At 40.5% G+C, this 10,123-nt stretch overlaps 1 protein-coding gene across 1 annotated transcript in view; it reads right to left on the bottom strand.

Moving 5' to 3' along the window:
• Positions 1–10,123, bottom strand: part of SCFD2 (sec1 family domain containing 2) — a 396,683-nt gene that overhangs the window by 235,140 nt on the left and 151,420 nt on the right. The window lies entirely within an intron of this gene.

The raw sequence follows: 10,123 nt of genomic DNA, 5'->3' as shown, positions 1-10,123 counted from the left end.
CATAAGGTTATTCTAAAGGTTTAATAATAGGAGTCACAAAGCACAGTGCCTGGCACATAGTCCCTGATAACTACTGACTATTACTATTGGGTTGGCCAAAAGGTTCGTTCGTTTTTTCCACAAGATGGCTCTAGTAGCACTTAGTTGTCTTTAACTTCATTCAAAACAATTTGGTTAGACTGTATGTGATAGCTGTCATATCAGCACACATTTAAAAAAGACATCAAATTTGGTGAATTTTTGTGTAGCCATTTTGATATTGAAGATGGAAGAAAAAAGCAACATTTTCGGCACATGACGCTTTATTATTTCAGGAAAGGTAAAAACGCAACTGAATTACAAAAAAAGATTTGTGCAGCATATGGAGAAGGTGCTGTGACTGATCGAACGTGTCAAAAGTGGTTTGCAAAGTTTTGTGCTGGAGATTTCTCGGTGGACAATGCTCCACAGTCGGGTAGACCAGTTGAAGTTGATAGCGATCAAATCAAGACATTAATTGAAAACAATCAACATTAGACCACACGGGAGATAGCCGACATACTGTAAATATCCAAATCAAGCGCTGAAAATCATTTGCACCAGCTTGGTTATGTTAATTGCCTTGATGTTTGGGTTCCACGTAAGTTCAGCGCAGGAAACCTTCTTGACCCTATTTCCACATGAGATTCTCTACTTAAACATAACAAAAACATTCCATTTTTAAAACAAATTATGACAGGCGATGAAAAGTGGATACCGTACAATAATGTGGAACGGAAGAGATCGTGGGGCAAGTGAAATGAACCACCACCAACCACACCAAAGGCCGGTCTTCATCCAAAGAAAGTGATGTTGTGTATATGGTGGGATTGGAAGGGAGTCCTCTATTATGAGCTCCTTCCGGAAAACCGAACAAATAATTCCAACAAGTACTGCTCCCAATTAGACCAACTGAAAGCAGCACTCAGTGAAAAGCGTCCAGAATTAGTCAAGAGAAAACTCATAATCTTCCGTCAGGATAATGCAAGACCTCATGTTTCTTTGATGACCAGGCAAAAACTGTTACAGCTTGTCTGGGAAGTTCTGATTCTTCCACCGTGTTCGCCAGACATTGAACCTTTGGATTTCCATTTATTTAGGTCTTTACAAAATTCTCTTAATAGAAAAAAATTCAATTACCTGGGAGACTGTAAAAGGCACCTGGAACAGTTCTTTGCTCAAAAAGATAAAAAGTTTTGGGAAGATGGAATTAGGAAGTTGCCTGAAAAATAGCAGAAGGTCGTGGAACAAAAGGGTGAATACGTTGTTCAATAAAGTTCTTAGTGAAAATGAGTCTTCTATTTTTACTTAAAAACCGAAGGCACTTTTGGATCAACCCAATACTACACAACTACTACTACTATTGCCTACTACCCCACTGACTCCCTTCTTACCCAGCAGAAGTGATTAAGATGCTTGGTAAGAGAATGAAATATCTTCCAGGAATAAGAAGTTAGCAGTCTCAAAGGAGGCAGGAGCAGCCTACAAATACTGGATGTGTAACCACATCTTGGAACTTAACTGCAAAGTTAGTCAAAGGTTAAAGGCAATATAAACATTATTAAACACTGCCATTAAAAAAGCACACACAGAGTAAACCACAACCAAAGGAAAAAAAATGGCTTCTTTATAAAGTACCAGGGATTAAATTTCTCATTCATTTTGATATAAATGGGCTTACTAGTAGGAGGTGGAAGACTGGAGCTGTGTCTGGAACGACAAAAACTTTTTTTTTTTAATTCTGCAGACTGGGACTGCTGTTATTTTTGAATGAATCCCCAGTAACTCCATACAAAAGGCCCTCTGTAAAATGCATGTTGTGTTTAGAAAAGCCAACTTTGGGGCTGAATTAAGACACCTCTGCGAAGTCAGAGTCGGTCTCCGTGCTGGCGACCTCTGCAGGCATGAGGTGCAAAGGGGCCACATGCAGTGTGGCTGCAGAGCAGGCCTGCGGCTCCACACCTGTTCCTCTGGAAGGCAGAGCCTGCAGACACTTAGGGGAACCCTAAGCCACTCCAAAGTGCTGCTCTGCAGAGAACCCATCTCTACAATTCCTCCAAGCTTCCGCTCAGTTAGCGGGTGCGGGCTCAAGGGATGCTGCCAGGGACTGCCTAAGGCCCTTGTGCCCCAAATATCACTTGTGTTAATGGCCTTTGCCATTCTTGCATTAATACTTGCTACAAGGCCTTAAATTCCCATAACTAAAGCCACTCTGCTTCTTTGGGGAATGGGCTTTACATGCCCCAGGGAAAATGCAAAAATGTAACTTGGTGGGTATAAAGATAATTAATTGCTGCTCTCATGCATTCATCAACAAATATTTATTGTGCACATACTACGTGCCAGACACAAGATTCAAGGAACTTACAGGAGAGTGGGGATAGGAACAAACAGTCATGATGATGCAGTAAACAAGTGCTTTAGTAGAGGTATTCATTTACTTTGGAAATAGAGCAGAGCAACACCTAAATCCTCAAAGAGGTGGTACCTCAATTGAGTCTTAAACAATCAACATCTAATATCAGGGAGGAGCAAAGCTCTGAGAAATGAGTGATGGGATAGGATCCTTCATTCCTTCCTTCAACAACTATTTAATGCACACTTACTAAGTGTGTGGTAGGCAGAATAACACCCCCTCAAAGAGACCTACACTCTTGTCCCCAGAACCATAAACATGTTATATTATATGACCAAAGGGACTTTGCAGATGTGATTAAAGTTACAGAACTTGAGATGGGGAGATTATCCTGCATTATCTGGGTGGGCCCAATCTAGTCACATGGGTCCTTAAAGTAGAGAACCTTTCCTGGCTATGGTCAGAGAGAGACGCAATGATGAAAGGTCAGAGAGAAGCACAGTGTATGTTTTAAAGATGGAGGAAGGGAGACATGACCCAAGGAATGCAGGGGGCCTCTAGAAGCTGGAAAAGGCAAAGAAACAGATGTCCCCTTAGAGCCTCCAGAAAGGAATGCAGTGCTGCCGTCACCTTCATTTTAGTCCAGTGAGACCAGTGTTGGACTTCTGAGCTACACAATTATAATGTAGTAAATTTCTGTTGTTCTAAGCCACTAAGTTTGTGGTGATTTGTTACAGCAGCAATAGAAAATTGATGCAAGTGGTTTATGTGAGATGGGGCATGTGAAGCTCTGCATCAGGCCCATAGCCCAGTCAGAGAACCTGGTAAAAAGTAGGGGTCCATAAATACCTGCCCAATGACTAAACAAACAAGCAAGAGCAAGCAAGAATTGGTTCCTGGGTGGTACGTATTCCATCCGTGCCACTAGGGAACCAATGAGTGCCTTCAGGGTTGTCATAGAAAAGGAAGGCACAGAGACACACCAAATTTAAAATTTGCTACTTAATAATTTGCTCCCTAATTGGCTACTTAAATTTGCCTAGAATTAGTCCAAAATCATGCAATTGCATAAGCCAATATTTAACAGGCCCAGGATAATCATATAGGACAGTGAGTTTCAAAGTGTGAGCCACAGAACTGAGATCCCAGAGACCTTTTCAAGAGGTCCATAAGGTCAAAACTATTTTTATAAAAATATTAAGGCTTCCAACACCTGTTCTCCTCAAGATTGAGGACTATCAAAGAAAAGGGGGGATCACAACTGAGCAGGAGGTCCCTCGGGTACAAATTCTTTCCACATCCCCCGTTTCTTGTTTGTAGGAAATAGGCTTCATTCAGCCTCCTTGACCTTCCCTGAGTTCCAAAGGGCAGGTTCAAAGAATTACTAATTAGGGAAGGGAGGGAATACAGAAACAAGGGAGAAGCAGTCAACAAACAATAGTGCAGCCTTGGGTAAGGGTCCTGGTTCCTCCTCAAGGAATATACATAACAATATCTTTGAACTCTTCTGCAGAACTAAGGCCTCTGCCCAGGTGGAGGATGGTAACTTCAGGCTGAGCACAAGATTCCTGGAGTACCACCCTGCTACCTACCTCCCCACCAACCAATCAGAAGAAAGTCACACACCCTGCAGCCCTCATCCCCAACTTTGCCTATAAAACCTTTTCCCCCCAAGCCATCAGGGAGTTCAGGGGTTTTGAGTACAAGCCACCCATTCTCCTTGCTTGGCCCTGCAATAAACCTTTCTCTGCTCAAAAAAAAAAAAAAAAGAAAAGAAAAGAAAGAAAGAAAGAAAAGAAAAAGAACAAAAAATACTAAAGTATTCTTTGCCTTGTTGACATTTGCACTAACAGTACAAAAATAATGGTGGGTAAAAGTGCTGGTACCTTAACACAGATCAAGGAGAGAGGCTCCAAACTGTGATAACATTGCATTTTTGAGCACTGTGCTATGTACTCACAGTTGGAATTTTTTAAAAAGCCAGTTTCACTTAAGAGTGCTCTCGATGAAGCAGTGAAAATTATTAATCTTACAAAATCTCAAAGCTTAAATAAATGTCTCTTTAATATTCTGTGTAACAAAATAGGAACTATACATAAAGTGCTTCTGCTATATACTAAAGTACAATGGTTATTTTGAGGAAAAGAACTTGTGCAAGTATTTGAGTCATAAACTGAATTGTTCCTCTCATGCAATATCATTGTTACTTGAAAAAATTTCAGATAGAGAAATTATAATTAAAACTTGGGTATTTGGCAAACATTTTCTCAAAAATGAACAGAGTGAGCCTGTTTCTTCCAGGAAAACAACTTACATGTTTATTGCCAAGGATAAAATTCTGGCTTTTAAATGAAAATTCAGATTTTGGAAAACTTGTATCTGCCACTGCCAGATTCTCTATACTTAAAGACGTTTCTGATGACATCTACGGCAACATTAAATATGTGATTTTTTCTTTGAATTGCACAATGAAATGTGTCAACGTTTGGAAGATCTGCATACCTCAGTGAGCCAATGTTGTCCAAATGACCCAAGCATGATGTAAGGAAATCAGGCATAGGCAAAAGATCCATGCGAAATGCAGGATAGACAAGTGAATTTTAATGTAAAAGAGTACAGAAAGCTCATTGATATGCTTTCCAATTCCACATTACAAATTACCTTTAAGAAATTACTACTTGCAGAGTCAAGGTATGGTATCAAAACACAATGCCTGCAAACATGAAAAGGCGATCAAAATATTCCTCCCTTTTCCAACTATGTATCTGCATGAGGCTGGATTTTCTTCAAATATTACTTCAACCGAAACAACATATGGCAGCATATTGAATGAGGAGGCAAACACAAGAACCCAGCTGTTTTCTCTTCAGGGAGACATTAAAGAGATTTGCAAAAATATAAACCAATGCCATTCTCACTTTTCTGTTTGTTTGTTTTGGAAATACAGTTCTTCTTCATAAAATATATTATTTATGTTAGCTTGTAACAGGCTTGTTATTTTTTAAATTTTTTTATTTTTTAGCGGTACGCGGGCCTCTCACTGTTGTGGCCTCTCCCGCTGCGGAGCACAGGCTCCAGACACGCAGGCTCAGCGGCCATGGCTCATGGGCCCAGCCGCTCCGCGGCATCTTCCCGGACCGGGGCACGAACCCGCGTCCCCTGCATCGGCAGGCGGACTCTCAACCACTGCGCCACTAGGGAAGCCCAGCTTGTTATTATTTTTAAAGGAACTGATAAATATTTTAAACTATTCTCAGTTTTAATTTCTACTATAGTAAATACTAATATTTACTGATTTAAGGATGTCACATCCTAAAAAGAAAGCTCATTATTTTCTACTGTCTTTTCCCCTTCTCATGCAACATAGGTCCTTTAAATCAGAGCTTCTCAAAATTTAATGTGCATGTGGATTACCTGGGGCTCTTGTTAAATGCAGATGCTAATTAACTAGGTTTGGGGATAGGGAGTGAATATTCTGTATGCCTAATAAGTTGTCAGGTGATACCAGAGCTGCTGGCCAGTGGACCACATTCTGAGTGGCATCTGGACTGGATCACTCAACAACTTCTAGACTGCAGTGTGTATGGGAAATAAACCATCTTGCTTGAGTCACTGTATTTGCGGATTCTCACCTTAATCTGAATACTAAGTAATATAACTCATAAATGTACATCTCCAGCAAAACTTCTCTCCTTTGCTTGCTGCCCATACAGTCAACTGCGTATTGGACATCTCTACTTGTACTGAACATATCTCATCTGCAAATATAATTCAACACGTCTAAAACTGATATCAAGATTTTTACCCCACTATCTGTTCTGCAGTCTGTATACCATACTGTTGTGTGATACTATCATTCTTCCAATTGAACAAGACAGAAACTTGGAGTCTATCACAGCTTTCCCTCATCCCTGCCACATCAAATCAGCCACCAAGTCCTAATGATTTTATATATGCCTTCCTCTACCGCCTAGGTTGCAACTACTATTATCTCTAGTCATGATTTATCTCATTCTGAACCAAAAATTTGATCTCCTTAAAGTTATTTCATGGTTTCCACTGTCTTCAAGATAAAGCTTTTATAGGACACATGCATTTATTTTAGCTTTGTGGCCCTAATTAACCGTTCAGCCTCATCCAGCATGAATCGTTTCCTTACAGGCTACATTTCAGTTTTGCTGAACTACTTGCATTTGCCTCTGTGCTTTTGTACATGCTTATATCCCTGCCTAGAATGTTTTTCCCTCCTTTCCACCTGGTCTCACAATTAAACTAAAACTTTATCTCCCCCGACCTTCCCTGTGTGTTAAGTGTGCCTACTTTGTGATCCCTGAAAAGACTCCCCTCTACCATGGCTCTTAACACCCTGAATTTAGTTTTTTATTCATTACATTGTTTATTCATTAAATGTCTACCCCCCTTCTAAGACTGAAAAATTCTTGATGGCAAGAACCACATCTTACTCCTAATGGTATCTCCAGCTCAGTCCTTTGAACGTAGCTCAAAAGTATACTCATCTCTACAATGAAGTAGTTGACATCAGAAAAAGAGAAATGAACATTTACAAGGATATAATTATGATTACTTCATTTAATCCTCCTGACTACCCTGTAACATTGGGCATTATTATTTCAGAGGAAGAAACTGAGGTTGAAAAAGGTGACTTGTCAAGGGCGTCAGCTGGTGAATAGTTGAGCTGGGATCCAACTTAAGACTGTCCTTCTCCAAAACCTACATCTGATCCACTTCACATTTCCTCTCCAGTGCTTCCCAGTCAGAGGGAAATCAGAGTTTGTGGGGAAGGGGAATCCAGAGCCTTGAGACAGGCTATGATGCTAGGATTCTGACTGGGACAAATCACCAAGGGAACTCAGCAAACAGCAGTAGACCAACTTAGCATGTCAGAGGCGATCTACTGACTTGCAGCTCTTTAGAGTCCCCAGGTAAGGTAGATGACTGGCCCCAGAACCTCATTCAAGGTTAAAAATCTCTGGTGGAGGGTTATGTATTTCCAGTCACAAACGTTAAGGCAGAATTTCTCATTCAGGGTGTTTCCATGCCATGTTTACCCTACACCCCTAAGCCTAAGGGACAGCTGGCTGGGGCTCAGGGCAGCCAGTGCCACTGGGCCAGTGGCCTCCAGTCCTGTGTAGCTGTCAACCCAGCGTGTCCTTTACAAACAGCATAATTTTCTATGTATACCTACAACTATGTAAAAAAAAGGATGGGACATGCTGAAGAGATATGAACAAAAAGGAATCAAATCCTGAAGTCATCACAGATGGTGGAAATGGTCTCCAGGAGCAGCTAATTTAAAGATGGTAGACTGGGACCACGGCATGGGCTTCAGATGAGAAGCAGCAGGAATAGGGTCGTATAGATCAACGGTGTGGAAGTTGAACAGGCTCAGTTCCCTTAGCAAGAGAAGTGGGAAGAGGGTAAGACACAAGACAGAGAAGGGCAAAGATCATTCAGGGCCACATAGCCCATTGTTAGAACCTTTGCTTTTCTTCTGAGATGAAAGGGATTTTGAACAGAGCAATGGTATGGTCTATGTTTCAAAAGGCTATCACTCAGGTTGTGGTGAAGAGAACAACAGACTTTAGAGAGGCAAGGGAAGCAGAGAGACAGGTGAAAACAATCTCAATAATCCAAGCAAGAAAAAATGGGGCTTAGACTGAGATAGGCACATTGGAGTTGGTGTGAATTGGTTGAATGTGGAAATATTTTGAAGCTAAAGCCTGCACAGTTTACTGATGGATTGAATATGAAGTATGAGAGAAACAGAAGAGTCTAGAATTATTTCAAGGTTTTTGAAGAGGTTCTGAGTAGGAAGAGGTGTTTCAAAGGAGATAACAGAGAAGGCAGAATTGGAGTGAAATGTATGAATAGGACAGATACAAATATTCCAGAAAGGGGGATGGATGTCTGAGCTCAGGACAGGCAGAAAGGGACCAAAATGAATGGCAGGATTCTGGAGAGAGCAAAATAATGTCATAGACAAGAAAGTTGGAAGAATGTATCAGAAGACAATAGAATAAGCAGACGTAAGGTAGCACAATGAGGCTGATCTCAAAGTATGAAAGTGTTTCCTAAAATTTATCCCTCTGAGGGGCACTTGGAACTTGCTGGCATTCTGTGTCTGTGGAGCAAACGATTCCCTGGCACCAGGAAATGGTGCAATCCTCAGCGGAAGTAAAGACAGATTCTACAAACTTTCTCTCCCACTGAAAATGCCCATGAGAGAAAACCTGTAGCAGAATCACACCATGAAATAGAACACAGCAATGAGAATGACCTCCAATTTCATAAAACAACAATATGGATGAATCTCACAAATAAAATGTCGCATGAAAGAATCCATAACAAAGAACATATTATACAATTCCATTTATGTAAAATACAAAAGCCAGGGAAAACTATCTATGTTTTTAGAAGTTCCTACCCTTTGAAAGGAGGGAGGAAGAAAAAGCAGGGCTTCCAAGGCTGCTGGTCATACTGTATTTCTTGACCTGGGTGCTGATGACACAGATGTTTTCAGTTAGGAAAAATTCATTGAGTTGTACTTTTCTACAGTATTATATTTTACTTCAATAAAAACTTTTTAAAATGCCATTATACCGGGACACATTTCCTGCATCCTGGGAAGAACAGAGCTATCTACTTAGAGTTCTTATTACAAATTAGCATTTACCCAAAGCAAGAGCAGGAAAATATAAGAAGCTTACAGGAGTTATCAAATTATCTAATTTGACTGCACTTACCTTCAGCTATGGGTAAAGGCTAGGGCCTTGATTTCAGAGAAAGATGGAAAGAACAACTTTTAAAGGCTGTTCATTTTAAAACACACATACGTTTTAGGGGGGATAGAAACTTTTTTTGTAATATTTTTTCCCCATCTCTTGGGAAATGATGTTACGCTGTGCTTTCAAACAGAACTGCCAAGTTTAAGAGGCCCTTTTCTGTACACAGGCCAGCTGGGCCATAAGTTGCATGAAACGAGGGACAAGCTACTTCTTCAGAGAGCAGAACAGAATACCACAGGGAGTTGGGGACCGTGTATCCAACAAAATCTCCAGCCATTTGTCTTTATCTGGTCACCTTTAATGATTTAAGAGCCCTCTCTGCCATGTTATCATCAATCAATTACAATGATTGAGCAGTATCTAAAAAAACCAGAGTTTTTAAAATGCAACTATCCGTGACCTAAATTTCCTGCTGGTTCTGTTGGCCCCAGGTTAGGCCAGTTTGTCTATCATCAAGGGAGCCAATAAAAATAATAAAAACAGGTCAATGCTGGGCTTTCTGAAGCCTGTATAAGAATATTCACACTCCTCCAATCAGCGCCAAGTCAACGTGTCCACTCTTTGCTTGAGCTCTTGATAAATTCTGTTCTTACTAACAAAATATCCCATAGAATGTATACATTATCTAAAAATCCATTTTTTTTCTTCCTTGCTTGCTTGCTTTTTAATCTGGCTAAGCAACAATTTAACAGCTCTTAACAGGCAACTGAAAATGATGTCATTTTGTTGACTCCAGGAAAAGAGTTACATTTTGGCAGATTAGGGGATACATGAGAAGATGAAAATATAAATTTTAGCTATCTTAATGGAGAACGGGATACTGCACTTCAAAGCCTGTGAGAGAATTTGAATTCCAGGATCCATAGTGCAGAGCAAAGACTACTGAATGGGGAGGAGACAGAAAAATGTAGGGCAGAGTGGGAGGGAGACGCAAGAGGAAGGG

The sequence above is a fragment of the Lagenorhynchus albirostris genome, chromosome 4, assembly GCF_949774975.1.
Source record: "Lagenorhynchus albirostris chromosome 4, mLagAlb1.1, whole genome shotgun sequence".
NCBI lineage: Eukaryota > Metazoa > Chordata > Mammalia > Artiodactyla > Delphinidae > Lagenorhynchus > Lagenorhynchus albirostris.
The sequence above is the reverse complement of the archived record's forward strand: the minus strand, read 5'-3'. Positions and strand labels throughout refer to the sequence as shown.